Genomic DNA, 20,483 nt, shown 5'->3' with positions numbered 1-20,483 from the left:
GGCATGACCTCCTTATTCTGTTTCTAGCTGACAGGCTGTTCTGGTTGCTTTGTTTTTTTCCTTAGTTGGTTTCCTCACACCTTATGCTATTTATCTTTAACCAATAGGATGTTCCAGTTACTAGCACTTGAGAACACGGTACTTTTCCATGAAACGATTAAGACTAGAGGCATTTCTGATGTTCACCATTTTTTCCTTTCTCCTGTACTACTGATCTTTCTGTTGGAGTAACACTTTTTACTTTTTTTATGCACGATCTTGCTTTGAAATCTATTTATTTGGATATAATGTTCAGGACATTTTTTTTACTTTGTTCATGAGGCTGACAATGAGAGTAAATGATTAAAACTAATTTCTCATTATTTTTTCTTAACAAAAAGGCTCCAGTAGCACATTGATCTGAAACTTGTTATAAAAAAATAAACTAAAGACTCAGGGCCCTTTATTTTGGGATATGTCCTAATGCCAAGAATCGGTGCCATCACCTTTCTGGGGTGTGGCCACCATTGTCAAGAGACCGCACATAGATGACCAGGCAGGATGCCCTGCCCAGCCCACACTCTGAGGCCTCCCACCAGAAATTCACTTCCACCCCACCTGAAGAACTCCAACAACTGGTCACAGATAACAGCTCTCTCGTTTCTTTCACTGCTAGGGGCCTTTTTCAGTTTTTCTTCTATTCTGGAGTCAGTCTGGTAGCACATTTTCCAAGAAAATCATCTATCTGATCCACATTTTCTTTTTTTTTTTTTTTAAGATTTTGTTTATTTATTCATAGAGACACAGAGAGTGAGAGAGAGAGAGAGAGAGAGGCAGAGACACAGGCAGAGGGAGAAGCAGGCTCCATGCAGGAAACCCGACGTGGGACTCGATCCCAGGTCTCCAGGATCACACCCCAGGCTGCAGGCGGTGCTAAACCGCTGCACCACCGGGGCTGCCCTGATCCACATTTTCAAAGTTAGGAACTGTGTTGGTTCCTACTCACAAAGAGACCCAAAAGAGCAACTTAAGAGTTAGGATTTTTTTTGCCAGAGGCAGGAAGTCCAATGGATGCCAAGGTATTTCTGAGGAACACCTCTTTTACCTTTCTACTCATCTACCTTTGGCATGTATCAGACACTTTAGGATTACAAGATGGCTAACTCGGCATCACCTACCCCAAAGGTTTATTAGGCCAGCTGAGTCAACCTTTTTAAGGAGCCTTCCTGGAAGTCCCACCCACCAGTATTATTTTAGATCTATCTTATTGGTGAGAAGTTAATCATATGCACACCCCTATCTCCAAGGGCAGATTGAGAAACAGGGATGTTTAGCTGGTCATTGACACTCTCAACAAAATCAATGTCCTGTTGATGTTGGGAAGGCAGCCAATAATTTCTACCACAGTAATGTTTCTATCATTATTTTCAAATGATAGTTTCAATCTGTGGTTTTGATTTCTTCTTTGACCCATGAGTTGTTTTTGAGAAAGTTTTTTCATATCCAGTCTGTTTGCGGTTGTGTTGTTTTGGCTTGGAGGGTCTTTACTTCTTTTTTTTTTTTTCTTTATTTCTTTATGTCATGAATTTCTACATGTGCTGTAGCCAAAAAAATTAGTATCTAGTATTCTTTCCTTTCTAAACATATTGAGGTTTTCCTTTGCAAGCAAACATACGGACATTTTTGTCAACATTTAAGAGGTAATGGATGTGATCTCTTTTTTAAGACACAGAATTCAAAAGATATCCATACAACCTTACCAATTACTTATTCGGCTACAGTACATCCTTACTTATTTTGTCTTTCCAGTTTGTCTTGGGTCTTCCTGGATACATCTGTCTCCTACTAGCACAATGCTGTCACTTCTGCTTGGTGATTATTTTTTTAAATGTAAAACATGTTAGACATCATCACCTCTAATTTTACAAATGGGAACAACTCAGAGAAGCACATTCATCTACAAATTCATCATTAACTCACCAACTCCAATTATCTCATTATGCCTACTTTTATTTTCAGAGTTATCCTAACAGTATTAAGAAATTCTTTTTTTTTTTTAAGATTTTATTTATTTATTCATGGAAGACAGAGAGAGGCAGAGACACAGGCAGAGGGAGAAGCAGGCTCCCTGCAAGGAGGCTGACGTGGGACTCAATCCTGGGTCTCCAGGATTACATCCTGGGCTAAAGGCGGCACTAAACCGCTAAGCCACCCAGGCTGCCCTAAGTAATTCATTTTTAATCAAAGTAAAACAAGATATAATGAAAACTCGGACTCCCCAGCTTCCCTTCCCCATCCCCATTGCATTCCCCAGAGGAAACCAATTGCAAATTTTAGCTCTTTCTCTAGTACTCACTTCCATATTGCTCAGTAATATGCCTCGCTGCAATTTCCTAACATCATTTTACATGTAGGAAATGGCACACTGTACAGGCAAATTTCTCATTCAGCTGGCTTCTCAATATTATTTATATTTATATTATTATGGTTATAATGTTATTTATATATTATTTTGATATATGCTTTTATGATTACATAAACATTTATTCATTAAAGAGCTAAACTGTAGACAGACTATGGCCATCTTTCCTTACAAAACTTTAACTTTTCTAGAGTTAATATCTAATTGCTGGGGACGCCTGGGTAGCTCAGTGGTTGAGTGTCTGCCTTTGGCTCAGGTCGTGTGATTCCTGGGGTCCTGTGATGGGAGTCCCGCATCAGACTTCCCGCAGGGAGCCTGCTTCTCCCTCTGCCTGTGTCTTTGCCTCTCTCTCGGTGTCTCTCATGAATAAATAAAATCTTTAAAAAATATATCTAATTGGTATTTTCACTTGTCTTCTTTTCGATTCACCTACCTATCCTTTCATCAGCCGCATGTTAGATGCTTACCAGCACTAATTTCCAAATACCGAATATATCAGATAATTTGGTGATCTTCTCCCCCGGTTGCCCTCCCTTCTGCAGCCTTCCATCCTCCTGTCTCATACTAGGGTCTGGTTGCTATCTTCCTTCTGTGCCGAATCATTTCCTAAGTTTCAGATCTTCCTCTTTCTTAATTTACCCAATTGGCCTGAGGGAGCATAATTCTAGTAGCTTTTTAAGAGGTCCAAGGGAGTAAACTTTTTGAGTTCTTATGTTTTGAAAAATGTCTTAATTCTGTGCTTACTTTTGATTGCTCGTCTAGTTGAATTTAGAATCTGGGTTAGAAATAATGTTCCCTCTGATATTTTAAAGTATTACTCTTATCTTGTAGCTCCCAGGGATGCCATTAAGAATTCTGCTATAATGATATCCTTTCCTGTGTGTGTGCCCTGTGTATTTTTCTCTGACAGTTTTTTTTTTTAAGATTTTATTTATTTATTCATGAGAAACACAGAGAGAGAGAGAGAGGCAGAGACCAACTGAGCCACCCAGGTGCCCCTAATATGTTTCATAAATGCTATTCTCATTTTAAATATGAAATAGCTTCTCTCTCTGAAGATACTAACTTTTATCAAAAGAAAATATGTTTCTGGGGGGGGGGGGTGCATGGGTGGCTCAGTTGGTTAAACACCTGCCTTTGGCTCAGGTCATGATCCCAGATCCCAGGGTCCTGGGATCAAGCCCCATCTCTCAGCAGGGAGCCTGCTTCTGCCTCTCCCTCTGTTCCTCCCCCAGCTCGCTCGCTCCTTCCTTCCTTCCTTCCTTCCTTCCTCTCTCCCACTGTTCCTCCCTCCCTTTCTCAAATTAATTAATTAATTAATTTCAAAAAGTTTATAAAAATAAAGGAGCACACTTTATTAAAAAAAAAAAAAAAGAAAGAAAGAAAATGGGATCAGCAGTTTAGTGCCTGCCTTTGGCCCGGGGTGTGACCCTGTAGTCCCGGGATCAAGGCCCACATCAGGCTCCCTGCATGGAGCCTGCTTCTCCCTCTGCCTGTGTCTCTGCTTCTCTCTCTCTCTCTCTCTCTGTGTGTGTCTCTCATGAATAAATAAATAAAAATCAAGAAAGAAAGAAAGAAAGAAAGAAAGAAAGAAAGAAAGAAAGAAAGAAAGAAAGAAAGAAAGAAAGAAAGAAAGAAAGAAAGAAAAAGAAAACACAGTTTTTCTGCCTTCTGCAATATCTCAATCTTCTGTAAAGTTTCTCTTTGCTGGTTTGTTTTGGTCCTTTCTCTGCTGTTGAAGTCTTTCCTAAGAGGACTCAGATCTTTGGCTGCCCGACTTATTTAACAGTAAAGTCCTAAAAGCAGTTTGGAGGCTCTGCAAGTGTGAAGGAGTTATTAGCTGGCGAGCTTCAAGTAAAGGGGGTGTGCCAAGATTTCCAATGAGAGATACGTACATTTCAGTATCTGGGGTATTTTTTTTCTGGAGTGGCTTGATTTTCCAAGGAAAGAATCTTCCAATCCATTGCTGAGGTTGCACAGGTGTGTCTACTGGCATGATGGGATAGGGCAGGGAAAGAGCAGCTCTCATTCAATCCCTCTGTTTTCAGCCACCCACATCCTCTTCCAAGATTATTCTAGTTCAGTTCCTCCAGTCAGTTGACTGGGGGGTGGGTGGGGGGAGCAGAGACAGGTGGGTGTCTAGATATCCAGGGTATAGAGATGGCTCTGGAGGGCTAGCTGCTCAAGACACTCACATAGTTCCCTAGGTTTCAGCCCCTCATCCCTGCGTCCTACTGCAACTGACACCTTCCATCTCGCCTTCCATCTCTGAGCTTCCCAGGGGCTCTACAGGAAAGTCACCTTGTCTCTCCACCACTGCCACTTTAGGGTAAAGCCCTATCACCCTACCACCTATGGAGTGAGCTCTCCTCCATATGGAGCTCTCCTCCATAACGTCTGCATGGTCATTCTTTGTCTTCATAGCTTTAAACGCTACCTTTTCAGTGGGATTTTGAAAAGGGGATAGATAAATCCTTTGCTTTTAAACTGATCTAGCTTGACAAGGCTAATTATATTTATAAAACATTTCAAAAAAAAAAAAACATTTCAATACTAGAACAAGAACAGCAAGCCAGCCTTAGATGGAAAAAGCGATGCATAGAGCCCAATACCAGAATGCCTGGGTGGGTCTCAATCCGGTGTGCGAGTAGCACTGGCATGTGTTATTCTGGATCTCTACAAGTGTTTGTATCCATGAAAGTTTATAACAAATACTGTTCAACAGAAGAGCTTCTGACCAAACAAATTTGTTCACTGCAATGCTTTGTTTATGATATTTGCTAAATGGGATCACATTTTACTCACCAATAATCTCTTCTGTGCTGACTCTGAGTTTTCTATGAAAATATTTCTTCTAATATTTATTAATAAAATTCTTTTCCAGGGTTTTACAGCCCTTTTCATTAGCTGCTGCTACCACAGTCAACACTAATTACATTTCAATCTTTGAATAAGGCCACCTCAGTTGATTATAATCTTAGCTCCCTGTTAGCAAATTAATCCGCATATTTGAATTTCATGAAATCTCCACAATTTACATTCCCTTGACAACAAACCTCAATCCAATATTTTCACAGAATGACATTTCTCAGCTGGGCACTGGTGTTTTAAACAAATGTGGATTTCCTTCCTGATCACAGTGTAAACATGAATTAATGAATGAATTTAAGGACAGCTGTTCATTTTCAGACACCAGGCCATGCCACAATCCTAATGTGCTCCACAGACACACTTGCTCAGTTGGAGACCAAGCACAACCAAGGACTTACATAATTTGGCAATAAACGTGGACCAATTGCCAGGACGTAACATTGGCACTTGGCAAACAAAAGTGGTGTTTTGGAGTGGAAATAATGCTTTTGGAAAAGACCACTAAATGATGATAATTGCTTTAGTTAGCAAGATCAATGAGTGTATTTCGGAGTAAGAACAAAGAGCTTCGCACTTGGAAGAACTATGAACATATGCCAGACAAACACAGTTCCTCTCTCTAGGCCATCACATGTTATCAGCTGAGCACAGAGATTAGTCACAATGCTGGGCCACATATCCCCACCTCACTGCTCTAATTCCTAGTGGCACCCCAAGACCTAGAAGCATATTCATCAGCCATTCCAAAGGCCCTGCCAGCTACCATGGAAACAGAGTTAGGCATTGGGAAATGTCACTGCCAGGTCTTGTCCTCCCTCCTGAGGATGACAGTCCACACGAGCCAGGCCAGGCTGGCCCAAACACCCAGCATGGCACCTGGCATAGTCAAAGGATTCTGTGTATGTTGCTTGAAACAAGTAATTTTTGCTTTATCATACAAGTCATTTAAAAGAGCATCTAAACCAGAGATAGGCACCTAATGAGCCTCCTCCGTGCAGTCTTGAGCATCATTCCAGGAAATAAGAAGTGAGCCACAAACCAAAAAGTAATTTCCCCTGAGTAAGATTCTGTGGCTGTTCTGCTCAGAGGGAAGCTACTACCAGTCGGATACACACAAGTTAACACTTCTAAAGAGTGGACAAAATGTTCACTCCTAAAAGACTTGCTTATAGGGCAGGTGGGAAGACATGAATTTTAGAGGGTATATCCATAATAGAACTTCAGTGAAAAATGGGTGTGGAAAGCTTAAGACTAGCAAAATGTATACTGTTTTTTTTTTTTTTTTTAAGATTTTATTTATTTACTCACAAGAGACAAAGAGAGAGGCTGAGACATAGGCAGAGGGAGAGACAGGCTCCCTGGGGGAGCCTGATGTGGGACTTGATCTCAGGACCCAGGGATCATGACCTGAGCCAAAGACAGACACTCAACCACTGAACCATCCAGGCATCCTGCAAATTGATTTTTAAATGTGCATATTCCCCAACATGACAGAAAGAGTCGGTCTTACCCAAACTAAGCTCCATGATCTTTCTTTTCATCCTTCCTTCCTATCAGTTCTGTGGTGCAAACATAGGAAACTGATCAAACTTTGAAGATTTCGGGGTGCCTGGGTGGCTCAGTTGATTAAGCATCTGCCTTCTGCTCAGGTCATCATCTCAGTGTCTTGGGATCGAGCCCCACATCCCTGCTGAGCAGAGAGCCTGTTTCTCCCTCTCCCTCCCGCCCTGCTTGTGTTTGCTCTCTCTAATAAAAATGAAAAATTAAAAAAAAAAAAAAAACCTTTAAGGATTTCAAAGGGAATGTCTTCACAGAGTCAAGGCTGCAGAACTCCAAGGAAAGACAATTTCAAAAATAAACCCTGAGGTTTGAACATGACAGCAGAGTTGCTGTCTAATCTACATAGTTCAGGATGGTTTGAATAAGATGAGAATGATGACCAACATCTTAAATGAGAATGACAACCAAATGTTTTCCATTTGGGGAGAAAAATAAGTTTTTAATATAAGTGCTGCAGCTTGCCTCTAAATCCAGCCTCATACAGAAAGGAAAGTGGCTAAAGAGAGTGGGGAGGAAAAGGCCTGTAGAAAGCCTCCTTTTAAACTAAGGATGGATGCTTTGGAGAATCAACCAGGAGTGTAAAGATCAGGGGTCACTAGGACTAAGCAACTGACCACACTCAGACTGCAGCATGGGTGCCAAGTTGGCTTTCCAGGGACCCCCCTCCCCACCTCTTCTCTGAAAGTCTGCCTCTCCTGTCCCCACGGACAGTCCCCACTACATTAGTCTCTGTTCTACTTTTGGCCATTCTGACCTCACTCTTCTTTTCTTATCTGGTTAGCATATATATTACCAATTACATTTATAATGTTCTTAAATTCCCAACTTTAACTCTAAAATTCAGTGACTGATATTTTATATTCCACATGGTCTCTGAAAAAAAAATACAGAATTCATGTCCAAACAGTGAAGATATATTATTCATACTTTTTCACCTCTTGACCCCGTAATGATTTCTAAAAAGTTCTCCCACCAATATAGGGCTAAGAGATGGAATTCTGCGATTGTGAAGACAAGTAATGGAGCCCAGCACCAGGTGCGGGGGTGGAGAAGGTGTTCTGACATTTGACTCTGGTCAAATCTTGGTTCTGGGCAGGTTCTTTAACATCTCCGAGTGTTTCCCTATCTCTAAAGTCAGATTACTGATGATGACTGCATAAGATAATTGTGAAAATTAAATCATATATTGTAGGCTAAGTGAAATACCAGAAAATAATAGGTGAAAAAAAATTTAAGGTGGCATTTGTGGTCACAAGAAAGCTAACTTCTTGGGGCACCTGAGTGGCTCCATCAGTTAAGCATCTGACTCTTGGTTTCAGCTCAGGTCATGATCTTAGAGTTGTGAGATCAAGTCCCATGTTGGGCTCTATGCCAAGATTTTTTTTCTCTCTCTCTCTGCCTCTCCCCCTACTCCTTGGCTAAAGAAAAATAAATTTAAAACTTAAATTAAAAAAAAAGAAAGCTAACTCTGATCATAAAATGTTTTTAAAACATTTTTAGGCTAAAAGAGGCTAAAAACCCCACTGATTAACTGAACAGCATTAATCACCAACATCCTGAAATAATTTATTAACTAATTAAGAACACAAACAGCTCAGAATCTAAAGTACAGTGCTGTCTCCATAGTGGAAATTTAATAATTGTTGCAAGAATAAATGAATGTCTTTATGTTGCCAAGCACACAGAAAAGATCTTAACCAGAGACAGATCCATGACATTTGTGTTGACATTTGGTGTAAGCCCCAAATACAAAAACAGAAGGTTATCTATCACTGCCTTTTTTCTATACGCCAAAATTTAGCCTCAAAATCCTCAACATGCACCCCTAGAGTCACTGACAATCAGTGTAGACCTAAAATAAAACCTACTTGCCATTCCTGACACATGATACTTACCTAAAACAACCTACACTGAAGCCAAATATCCAAGAAATGAACTTCCTAAAACCTGAGGGAGTCCTTTTAGATTTCCTGAGAAATCTGTCCAGTCTTGTCACTAACTACATCATAGTCAACACTAAACATCAGAATGGGGCAGCCTGAGTGGCTCAGCAGTTTAGCACCTGCCTTCAGCCCAGGGCGTGATCCTGGGGTCTCAGGATCGAGTCCCACACTGGGCTCCCTGCGTGGAGCCTGCTTCTCCCTCTGCCTGTGTCTGCCTCTCTCTCTGTGTGTCTCTCATGAATAAACGACATCTTAAAAAATAAATAAACAAACAAACATCAGAATGCTCCTCAAACTCCGTGCACCCTTTCTGCTCACATTCACACCATTGCCATTAAAAAATTCTCGCAGTCCACCAAGAGGAAGGGAACACTTTTACTGGTGCGAGAGAGAAGCTTCTATCCTCACAGTTATTACCACCTCGACCCTCAACATTTTCTTTTCCCCGTTAAAAAACAATCTCCCTTCAGCTATGAAAACCCTGTTCCTTCTTCCAGGCTCAGCTACTCCAGCAGTTCCTGCCTGTTCTGGATTTCCTGACAGTCTGCCTTTGGGGGCTCCACACGGGCTCTCCAGCAGGGGCTCTCCTGTTGATTGGTTTTGTCCCAACAACTGCATTTTAAGCGCTCCAAATGCCCAACTCTGAGTCAGGCATGCACATCATGGCTCACCGTGCCATGGCAGGTGCAGAACCTTTCTTTGCACCATCTTGTCTGCTCAGAGCCTCACAGTCCTTATTTTCTCCCCTTTAGGGATGTGTAAACTCTTGAGGGGTCAGTGACTTCCTGCAACGTCACACCTGGCTCAGGGGTGGCAAGTGATTTAGGATCAGACCTTCTGTCCCAGGGACCCAAGCTCTTTCTTGAGCAGGGACCACGTTTTCATTTTCTGCCTCCCGCAGCATCTGATACGATCACACCAGGCGTGGTCGGTGTGCCACTATGTCCCACCACACTGGCATGCCATCAGCCTCAGGGCTGTCACATCTCAGGAGCAGTGTTACTCTTCCAAGAGGCCTCCTCCTTGCCATATTCCTGGCACCCAGGACGGTGTCTTGCACATGCAGGCACCAAATGAATAAATGAATGAACTAATTAATAAAGTAGGCACGATGCACATAGCTCCTTTTAAAATTTGAACTTTTTTTTTTTTTTTTTTTAAGATTTACTTATGAGAGAGAGAGAGAGAGGCAGAGACACAGAGGGAGGGCTCCCCACAGGAAGCCCGCTGTGGGACTGGATCCAGGATCCCAGGATCATGCCCTGAGCAAAGGCAATGCTCAACTACTGAGCCACTTAGGCAACCAAAACACTTTTTTTAAAGTCAACATTTCCCATAACAAATCTCCGATGCTCACCATTCATACACACTCCTACCTCCAGCTGCTATATGTGTCACTGTTTAAAACACTATATCTTAGGGGTGCCTGGGTGGCTCAGTGGTTGAGCATCTGCCTTCAGCTCAGGGAGTGATCCCTCTACCCATGTCTCTGCATCTCTCTCATTGTCTCTCATGAATAAATAAATAAAATCTTTTTTTAAAAAGAAAAAATAAAACATTAGAACTTGATCATCAGCATCATTATGGCTTTCCTTCCCACCCATGTTTATATGATGTGTGTACTTCAAAGGCAGAAAATAGTCCGTGGGCTATCAAGCATCTTCTAAGGGAAGTAAGAGGGACACCGTGGAATTCCAACAATGCCAACTGTAAGAAGCCCGATTCCCAGAACCTCCTCAGACAATTCTCCAAAGTGAATTCCAAAGCTAGACATTCTCCCCTGAAATATATGTTATGCCTCCTGCCAAGTATCTCTTCTTGGTCACTCAAAATAAAAATAACCAGGGAAATCTGCCTTTCAGGGAAAGGTGGCAGGAGTCAGCATCCTAGGAAATCTCACCAAATGATTGCAAAATCCAGGGCCATCAAGGAAAGGTCCATGACATGCAGCCTTCCCACCTCCCTGCAGCCATCAATTCATAAGCCAACCAAATGCCATAAATGCACCTCTCAGGTTGTTTGCACTGGACCCAGAAAGACTAGCCTATCAAAGACAGGCACCTGGATTTGCCCACAGAGGCATCACACAGCATGACTACTAAAAACAAACAGAAGAGAACACTGGATAGCCACCCAAAATCTTAAAACATAAAATTAGAATAAACCTAAAATAGAGACCTAACAGATTCCCACACATGTAAATGCAGGTTGTCTGTTATCCAGTTATCACTGCAACATTTGCACCAGAAGTCCAATAAATTCTTGGGCGAGTGGCAGGAGCAGGGGGCTGTCCTAGAGCTCAAAGTCTTGCCAAACATGCTGGATCTCGTTCGCACTGGTTACTCGGGTAAGTGGAGAATGGAACGTTCTTTTAGATAATCTGAGCATTTCTGAAGTCCTTACCCCTCTTCTCCTTTCCTGAAAGCAGTCCCACCCTATCCCCACGTTCACTGTCTGCTCTTCGTCTCTGCTCCAGTCTCCCTGGGCAGCCCAATGTGGGCTGCACAACTCCACGTGGCTAAGCTCATTAATATGAGAGACTCAGATTATATTTGGAGTTGTATGGTCTGAATGCTTATGTCTCCCCCCACCCCAAAAGAATTCATGCTGAATTCCTAACCCCCAAAGATGATGGGGCCTCTGGGAAGTGCTGAGGTAATTGAGGGTAGAGCCCTCACAAATGAGATCAGTGTTCTTTTAAAAGAGACCCCAGATAGGCACCTGGGTGGCTCAGCTGGTTAAGTGTCTGCCTTCGGCTCAGGTCATGGTCTCAGGGTCCTGGGATGGAGCCCTGTAATGGGTCCCCACCCCCAGCTGTGCTCTCACTCACTCTCTCTCTCAAATGAATAGCTAAAAAATTTTTTAAAGTAAAAATAAAAGAGGGAGATCCCTGGGTGGCTCAGCGGTTTAGCGCCGCCTTCAGCCCAGGGTGTGATCCTGGAGACCCAGGATCGAGTCCCATGTCAGGCTCCGTGCATGGAGCCTGCTTCTCCCTCTGCCTGTGTCTCTGCCTCTCTCTCTGTCTCTTCTTGAATAAATAAATAAAATCTTAAAAAAAAAAAAAAGTAAAAATAAAAGAAAGAGAAAAGACCCCAGAGATTCTTCTAGTCCCTTCTACCTTGTGGGGACACAGCAAGAAGGCACCAGCTATGAACCAGGAATAGGACCCTCATCAGAATGCCACACGCTGCTGGTGCCTTGATTCTAGACTTTCAAAACGGTGAGAAATCCATTTCTGTTGTTTATAAACTACCCAGTCTCTAGTATTTTGTTGGAGCAGCCCAGAGGGACAAAGACAGAAACGAGCAGGATATAAATGCACATATATATTCAAATGAAATGTGTATGGAAGTACCACTCACAGCTCCTTTCAAAGCAAGGATCTGTCTCCTCTTGGGTCTCATTTCCCAAGGGGACAATCCTCTCCTCTCCAGCCTCTGGGGGCCAGAGGCATCTGGGGGCAAAAGTCAGAACTGGGAGCTTTTGCCTACACACCTTCATAACCCCCAGCCCTAGCAGCGATGCGGAAAGGCCATCAACTCCACTTTTTGTTTTATACGGAAATATCATTACTTTATACAGATGTCTTGGGTACTGAAGTTTAATGATTCATGATGTTCTTCAATAATTAGAAATTGAAGCAGTAACCAGAAACAGAAGGTTCAATTATGTAAATAAACAAAAGTATTACCCATTTTATCTTTTGGGGGTTTGTCAGTATATTCTTTGGTATGCATAGGAATATGGGTATTTTTATATCCACTCTCTTGAAAGCATGCTAAAATAGCCCACTCGGAGCCACACTAGTCTTATTGTGTTAAAAATAGCTTTTCACAAGCAGTTTGAGATGTTAAAACCTATTCCTAGGTGTCCCAATTTCACAAGCTTGTGTCAGTACAGATGCCTTTAAAGAAAAAATACTCAGGGCGCCTATGTAGTTCAGTTGGCTATGCATCTGCCTCGGCTCACTCAGGTCATGATCCCAGGGTCCTGGGATTGAGCCCCGTATGGGGCTCCCTGCTCAGCGGGGAGTTTGCTTCTCTCTTTCCCTCTGCCTGCCGCTCCCCCTGCTTGTGCTCTCTCTCTCTCTCCATGTCGGATAAATAAAATCTCTTAAAAAAAAAAAATCTCAAAGACCCTTAGTAATGTACAAATATAAAACTATTATGATATCACACAACCAAAACAAATCTGCACAAATTAAACAAATTATATTTTTGTTTATTCAAACAAAATACAATTCAAATTCACAAAATAAATTTAATATCCAAGGTACTGTTAATTTTGTTTATTCAAACAAAATACAATTCAAATTCACAAAATAAACTTAATATCCAAGGTACTGTTAATTTTGCTGAAACTGAATCACCCTATGTGGTGTGAACAAGAAGACACTGACTCTTACAGTGCAGGTCCTCCTGGTTTCACTGCATACACATTACCTTGTACAATTTCCCTTTTTTTTTTTTTTTAAGATTTTATTTATTTATTTGAGAGCAAGAGAGAGAGCACGCACACAAGCAGAGTGGGGAGCAGAAGCAGAGGGAGAAGCAGACGCCCTACTGAGGAGGGAGCCCCAGGCAGGGCTCCATCCCAGGACCTTGGGATCATGACCTAAGCCAAAGGCAGACGCTTAACCAAATGAGCCACCCAGGTGCCCCATCCTTGTGCAATTTTCCATGCTCTTTCCTTATTCAGGCGATTGCAACACTTCCCTTTGTGCAGTCTGCCATAAAACTACTGGGTCTTCCCGTGGTACGACAGCCTCATTTATGTTCTCACTGTATCTCAGTTTCTTTCCAATAACAGTTCACGATAGTTAGAACACAATAATATTACCTGAAACCCAAGTTTTATAAACATAGCCACTGGAACTGAGTGTTGGGACCCAGGGGTCACCCCGTCACTCAGGATATGTGGATGCTAAATCCCATTTGGTCCCTAACTAGTTGTCACAGAGAGGCTCTCTCTGGGCTAGGCCCCCTTCCACGGCATTACACGGACACAGTTCTGTTCCCACAGAACTTACACACTAGTGGGGAGAGAGAACAAACAAGTAACTCAGGTAGTGACAAGTGCTGTGAAGAAAATGAAGAAGGGCAAGGAAGACGCAAGTGGTGGTGAAGATCCATCAGAGCTACAACGACCAAGGAAGGCCTCTCTGAGAGAAGAACATCTGATTTGAAGGCTATGAGGAGGGCTCTGCAAGCCGGGTGAGCACCAGGTAAACAGAACAGCAAGTCTAGAGTTCCCAAAAAAAGGGATGTTTTATTCAAGTCAGAGAATTAACAAGAAAGCCAACCTGGCCGGAACAAATTGAGAGGTGAGCAGGGGAGGTAAGGCAGAGGGCAGAGCAGTGTGCAGGAGCCAAATTATGGGGGACCTGAGGGGATCTAAATGGCTCTGGGTCTCATCCCAAGTCAGGTGGTTAGTCACCAATAGGAGCAAATGTTATTCAAAATCAGGGGCCTGATGAGCTCACCTAGGAAGTAACACAGATGGAGAGGCTGAGGACTGGGCCCCGGGGCCTTGCTACATGGGGTGCTCCTGGACCAGAGTAACAGCATCATCTGGGAGCCCCACCCAGACCCACTGAATCATTATCTGTATTTGATGAGATCCAGGAGGGCCTAGGCCCCATGCCAGCAACACTGAGGAGAGGGAACAAAGATACCAGAGTAGGGCCAGCCACCAGGGGATGGGAGAAAACCGGGGAGTGTGGTGGCCTACAAGCCCACAGAAGCTGGCATTTCAGAAAGAGAAAGAAAGAGGGTCCAATAAGACGCTGAGAAGCCAGTGAAGACTAGGGCGTGATCCTAGTAGTAGGCAGGACAGAGATCAAAAGTGAAGAGAACTCTGTCACTGACTAGGAAGGCAGGGACGCCTGACCAGAGCAGGCAAGCAAAGGAACGGAGCAAAGACAACTCTTTCAAGGAACGTCAATTATCACAGAAACTAAAATACAAAAATACAGGCAGGCATGGAAACCCGAGATGCCTCCCCTGCCCACCTGACTCCCCTTCCACCCCAGTATGAGGTCTCTGCAGGAGCTGCCCCCAACTCCCAGGAGTGCGTCTGCAGTCTGGCAGGGCACCAAAGAAACACAAAATCTGGTCTTGAAGCTCACAAAATTCTGAGCCAGACCTCACCTAATTTTGAGGAATGTTACTCTTCTCCCTCCCTCTGGCACTGGCCTACTGTCCTGGTTGCAGCCCAGCCTCCATGGGTGTGCTGGGAGCCCAGCTGCAGAAGAGGTACAGTCTGCATTTCATTTGGATCAACGGCAGAAGCACATGGAAATACCTTTCCACCTTGGAAATGCCAGAGAAGACATAAGCAAATCCAACTGAAAAGAATCCAAAAGGGAAAAAGTCATTCCTTCTCCCTCTCCCCTACAGGACTCCTTGACCTACTCATGCCCATGCCCATGCCCACTGAGTCCTACCCCCAGGAGAGAAGAGCCTACAGAGAATCACATTCTCCAAGTAAGGAGGCTTTCCGAGACCATGGAACCCAGCCTGACTTCCATTAGGCAAACCACTTTCAAACTCCTTAGTTCCCAGTGTTTAGACCCAAATCATGGCTCTGGGATGCATTCCCATCCCCATTATCACACTTCTTTTCCCTCAGGAACATGAGAGCAGCAACTCTGGTTCACTTCCCTATGCCTACACGCAGTACTGACATTAGTCCCTCGTCTTTGTCTTACCTGTTCCATAACACGCCACATGGAAGTACTTCTTTATATGATAATAAATAACAATAATAATAATAATAATGTAATTAACTCTTAAACACTCACATTCTACACCAAGCACACTCCTAAATGCTTGTACACTAAACATTAAACTACTTTGAACTGTAATGTCCACAACCAACCTCTGGAGATTCGCCCAATGTTGAACATTAACACCCACACTTTAATTTGGGTGGGTAAGCGATGATCTGTATAGAAAAAGACTGCAAAAGGGGGAACATACTTAAAGGTCTTATTTTTCTCCTAGGGGCTCAGTTTAGAAAGGTTCTGTATTAAAACCCAAAGTGTAATTTGTTTTCCTGGCTAGCTCTCCCCAGTTGGAGCTTCCTCTGAGTCACAGCAGTAGAAATCGCAGCGTGAAGCCCTAGCAAGTTTACCCTGTATGCTTTGACTGTCCTGAGGGTGGCAGGAAGCAGACATTCCTATCAAAACAGGTGCCAAGTTGTGAGATGCAACAGGAAATAAAAGTAAGTTAACTTTTTAAAAATCCTAGACATGAAAAAGATCACTACAAAGGAAAGAGAAAAAATGAAGAGGAAAAAGGAAGAAACAAATGGAAAACAATGAAAGGAAGTCCCTCCCTGGCAGTTAAGAGGTTTTTGGTGTTTTTTTTTTTTTTTTTTTTTTTTTTTTAACCTGCCCATCTGTAAGAGTTGAGGGTCACACATTTCCCTGAGCTTCAGGCTTGTTTTTGTTTCCTAAGCCAGTGACAGCTCCTATGACTTCTCTACTTCTATGGCATGAGCAGAGAGTTGTAAGGCAAAGACACGATCATCTATCTAAGGAGCTAAAAACATTTAACAGTAAAAGTAGAAACATGAAAAACTCACATCGGCATCCCAGAGAAATATCTGCCTCAAGGAAGCCTTGGCCTTTAACAGAGAACTTTTACCAATCACTCACATCCACATTGCAATGTTATAGCTTACCAAGCACTTCCAAATTCACAATCTCGGGCAGGGCAGGAGCTGGAGCCCTGCTCAGAGCCATCAGAGATGCTCTCCCACCCTTCTCCGTGAGCTTCCTGCTTCTAAAACCAGCCCCGCCCCCCCCCCCCCCCCCCATCTCACACAGGTTCAGTATGTTTGGGGAATGGGGTTATGTTTTTCTCCAACTAAGTGATTATAATCTTTCCACTGAGAAACATTCCTTGATCCTAATGCTTCTTTTGGCCAAAAGTGTCCCATCATAGCATCAGACAATTGTAATAGAGGCTTTACCCTGAAGCTTTCATATGTAAATATATCACTAAGAATGTTACCTGGACCCATCTCCTACCCCAGATCACTGCAGGAAAAATAGGGTCCTTTCTCATTTAAAGGTAGAACGGGAATTGAGTTTTAGTTTAAGAAAGGGCCCCTCAACATTGCAGGGATGCCTATCCTTCTATAAGAGGGGTGCATGAATCTGTCTCACAACAAAACACCATATGCTGAGTGGATGAAACGATAGAAATTTATTTCTCACAGTTCTGGAGGCTGGAAGTTTAAGATCAATCAAGGCTCTGACTGACTTGAGTTCCTGATGAGAGCTCCCTTCCTGGCTTGTAGATGGCAGATTTCTCCCTGGGTCAGCACAAGGCCCTTCCTCAGTGCCTGTGTGCAGAGGGAGATCTCTCTCTCTTCCTCTTCTTCCAAAACCACTAATCCCATGGTGAGGGCCCTACCCTTATGATCTAACCTAATCTAATCCTAATTACTTCTCAAAGGCTCCATCTCCAAATACCATCACATGGAGGGTTAGGACTTTGACACGTGCATTTGGGGGGAATATAAACATTTAGTTCTGCAAATGGGTAGAGACAAAAGGAAGCAGAAAGAGAAAAGATGATGGGAACCCTGTCACCCAGTGGCAAGGACCCCACCAATCATTTGGTAGATAGAATTAAACATCCCCAAGCTTTTTCCTAACTCTGTTCCCCGACAGCTAAGCCTACATCTCCCTATTTTTCTCTCCCAAAGAACCATCAGACTGAAAGAGATCTATCCGTATTGCGAATGCATGAAACAACTTCACAGAACGGGGTAAGGAAAAAAGGAAATGTTCTAAGTAACTCTAGAAATGAGTAGAGACCATAAGACCAAAAGCAAAAGGAACTATACACAGGTATTTTAGGGTAGTTGATAAAGTTGTTTCCTACAGAGGGATGGGTTAACAATGCTGAAACCACTACATGTGTATACTAAGACTAGACAAACTGTTAAGTAAATGGATGGCAGATGGTGGGAGCCTTGTTTCTTCTCACTGTTGGAGTGGGAGGCTATAGATTTACAAGAGGAGAAGGCTAGGATGATCTTCTGATGGTGGGTTTACACTTGGAGACAAGAGTGGGGACTTGTATTTAGCTCAGTATCGATACAGATAGGTCCATATTTATTTTATTAGGCCCATGTTTATTTTTTTTAAGATTTTATTTACTTATTCATGAGAGACACACAGAGAGAAAGAGAGGCAGAGACACAGGAAGAGGGAGAAGCAGGCTCCACGCAGGGAGCCCAATGTGGGACTCGATCCTGGGTCTCCAGATCACACCCTGGGCTGAAGGCGGCGCTAAACCGCTGAGCCACCTGGGCTGCCCTAGGTACATATTCATAAATACCCTACATACATAGTTTTTCCTTGCTCTGTCAGCCAAGAGGGCTTAGAAGCAACAATACTGCAGTAGCAATGAGCATATCTAACATCCAAATCTTGGTTTATAATACCAATTAATTCTCTCCTAAAAGGAACCAGGGTTTCTTTAAGAAATGGCTACTTCTAGGACTGGGGCAGGAGACATACAAGAGAGCCTGGAGCATCTTGTAGTGCCAGAAAGTAAGGAGGTGCTTTAAAAAATAAAAAACAAAACAAACGACCCACAGTATAATATATAATTAATATATAATTAATGTAATAATGGAGATATATGTAAGAGACATGGAGCTTCCAATGGCCAAAACTAGAACACTTTAAGCAACAAAGAAGTATTAAAACTCAAAATATAAAAATAAGTATCTATGAGTACATGTTTATATAAGCAAATGATTAAATAAGTACATAAATGAAGAAAGAGGGACAAATCTCCCATGCAGAAGAATTCTAAATAACTGATTCAGATTATCTGCCTTAAAGGAAGGAGAATATAACTCCTCACTCCCTGAGTATAGGCCGCACACAGTAACTTCCTTCCAGAGAGAACAGTATGGAAAGAAGAAAAAAAGAATAACTTTGGGGATCCCTGGGTGGCACAGCGGTTTGGCGCCTGCCTTTGGCCCAGGGCGCGATCCTGGAGACCCGGGATCGAGTCCCACATTGGGCTCCCAGTGCATGGAGCCTGCTTCTCCCTCTGCCTGTGTCTCTGCCTCTCTCTCTCTCTCTCTGTGTGACTATCATAAATAAATAAAAATTTTAAAAAAATAAAAAAAAAAGAATAACTTTGCAGTGGAGAAACCTGACAACATGACCTCAGCCAGGTCCACACTTCATCAAGGTCAATAGCAAGTGATAAGTCATATTGATAGTGTTTACTGTGATGAAAATGGCACTTTACCTGTTTTCTTCCCCAAAACTCCTAATACCAGTGTAATCATGAGAAAAGCCTAAGACAAATAGCAATAGAAAGGCATCCTATAAAATATCTGACTAGTCCTCCTCAAAACTGTCCACAACATCAGAAACAAAAGTAGTCTCAGGAATTATGTCAGCCCAGAAGAGTCTACAGAGGCATGACAACTACATGTAATATGGTATCCTAGATGTGATTCTTGAACAGAAAAAGGACATTAAGGGATCCCTGTGTGGCTCAATGGTTTGGCACCTGCCTTCGGCCCAGGGTGTGATCCTGGAGTTCCGGGATCGAGTCCCACATCGGGCTCCCTGCATGGAGTCTGTTTCTCCCTCTGCCTGTGTCCCTGTGTCTCTGCCCCTCTCTCTCTCTCTCTCTCTCTCTCTCTCATGAATAAATAAAATCTAAAAAAAAAAAAGAAAAGAATAAGGAAAAGGGTATTAGATGGAGTGCCTGGGTGGCTCGGTTGGTTGAATGTCTGCCTTTGGCTCAGGTCATGATCTCAGGGTCCTTGGATGGAGCCCCACATCGGGCTCCCCACTTGGTGGGAAGCCTGCTTCTTCTTCCTCTCCCCCTGCCTGCGGCTCCCCCTGCTTGTGTTCTCTTTGTGTCAAATAAGTAAAATCGTTAAAAAGAAAAAGGACATTAGATAAAAACCAAGGAAATCTAAAGACAATAATGGACTGTAATAATAATTTATCAATATTGGTTTCGTAATTGTGACAAACCAAATGTATGATGTTAATAGAGGAAACTGGGTGGGTAGTATATGGAAACTCTCCATAGTATCATCACAATCTTGTTATGAATCTAAAACTATTGTAAAATTAAAAGTTGTTGTTTTTTTGTTTTTGTTGTTTTGTTTTGTTTTGTTTTTTAAGTATCATTTAAAAAGAAGCCACCAGGCAGTCAAACCCACTGCTGTGGTCCTTGCGGTCACTCCAGAGCCAACACTTGCAATTCCTGACTCATCTTCCACCTCTAGCCTGTTGGGTGGTCAGAACACAGATACTCATGTCCTTCAACAAGTTACCAGGCATACCACCCTGGTTAGATCTCAAAGCAGTACTCCTGGATAGTACCTCCGCCAAAAAAGAACAGGGTAAATAATCTTCCAGGACCCAGTGAGCACAGAGCGTCCCGTCACAGGGACCTGAACAGAAACTCAGCAAGTTCCCGAGCTCAAAGGCTGTGCAAGGTGGAGTGTGAATATGCTCTCCAGCTGGCGACAGTTTCCCAGAAGACAAAGAGAAGAGCAAAATGACCAAAAAACTTGCAAACTGGGGGCACCTGGGTGGCTCAGTTGGTTGAGCATCTGCCTTCAGCTCAGGTCATGTCCCAGGGTCCTAGGATCCAGGCCCCATCAGGCTCCCTGCTCAGCAGCGAGTCTGCTTCTCCCTCTCCCTC

General features: G+C 43.0%; 1 protein-coding gene across 6 annotated transcripts in view; it reads right to left on the bottom strand.

Moving 5' to 3' along the window:
• Positions 1-20,483, bottom strand: part of CGNL1 (cingulin like 1) — a 186,327-nt gene that overhangs the window by 103,617 nt on the left and 62,227 nt on the right. The window lies entirely within an intron of this gene.

Source organism: Canis lupus, chromosome 32, assembly GCF_048164855.1.
Source record: "Canis lupus baileyi chromosome 32, mCanLup2.hap1, whole genome shotgun sequence".
Lineage (NCBI taxonomy): Eukaryota > Metazoa > Chordata > Mammalia > Carnivora > Canidae > Canis > Canis lupus.
Note: the sequence above shows the minus strand (reverse complement) of the source record. Positions and strands in the feature narration are given on the sequence as shown.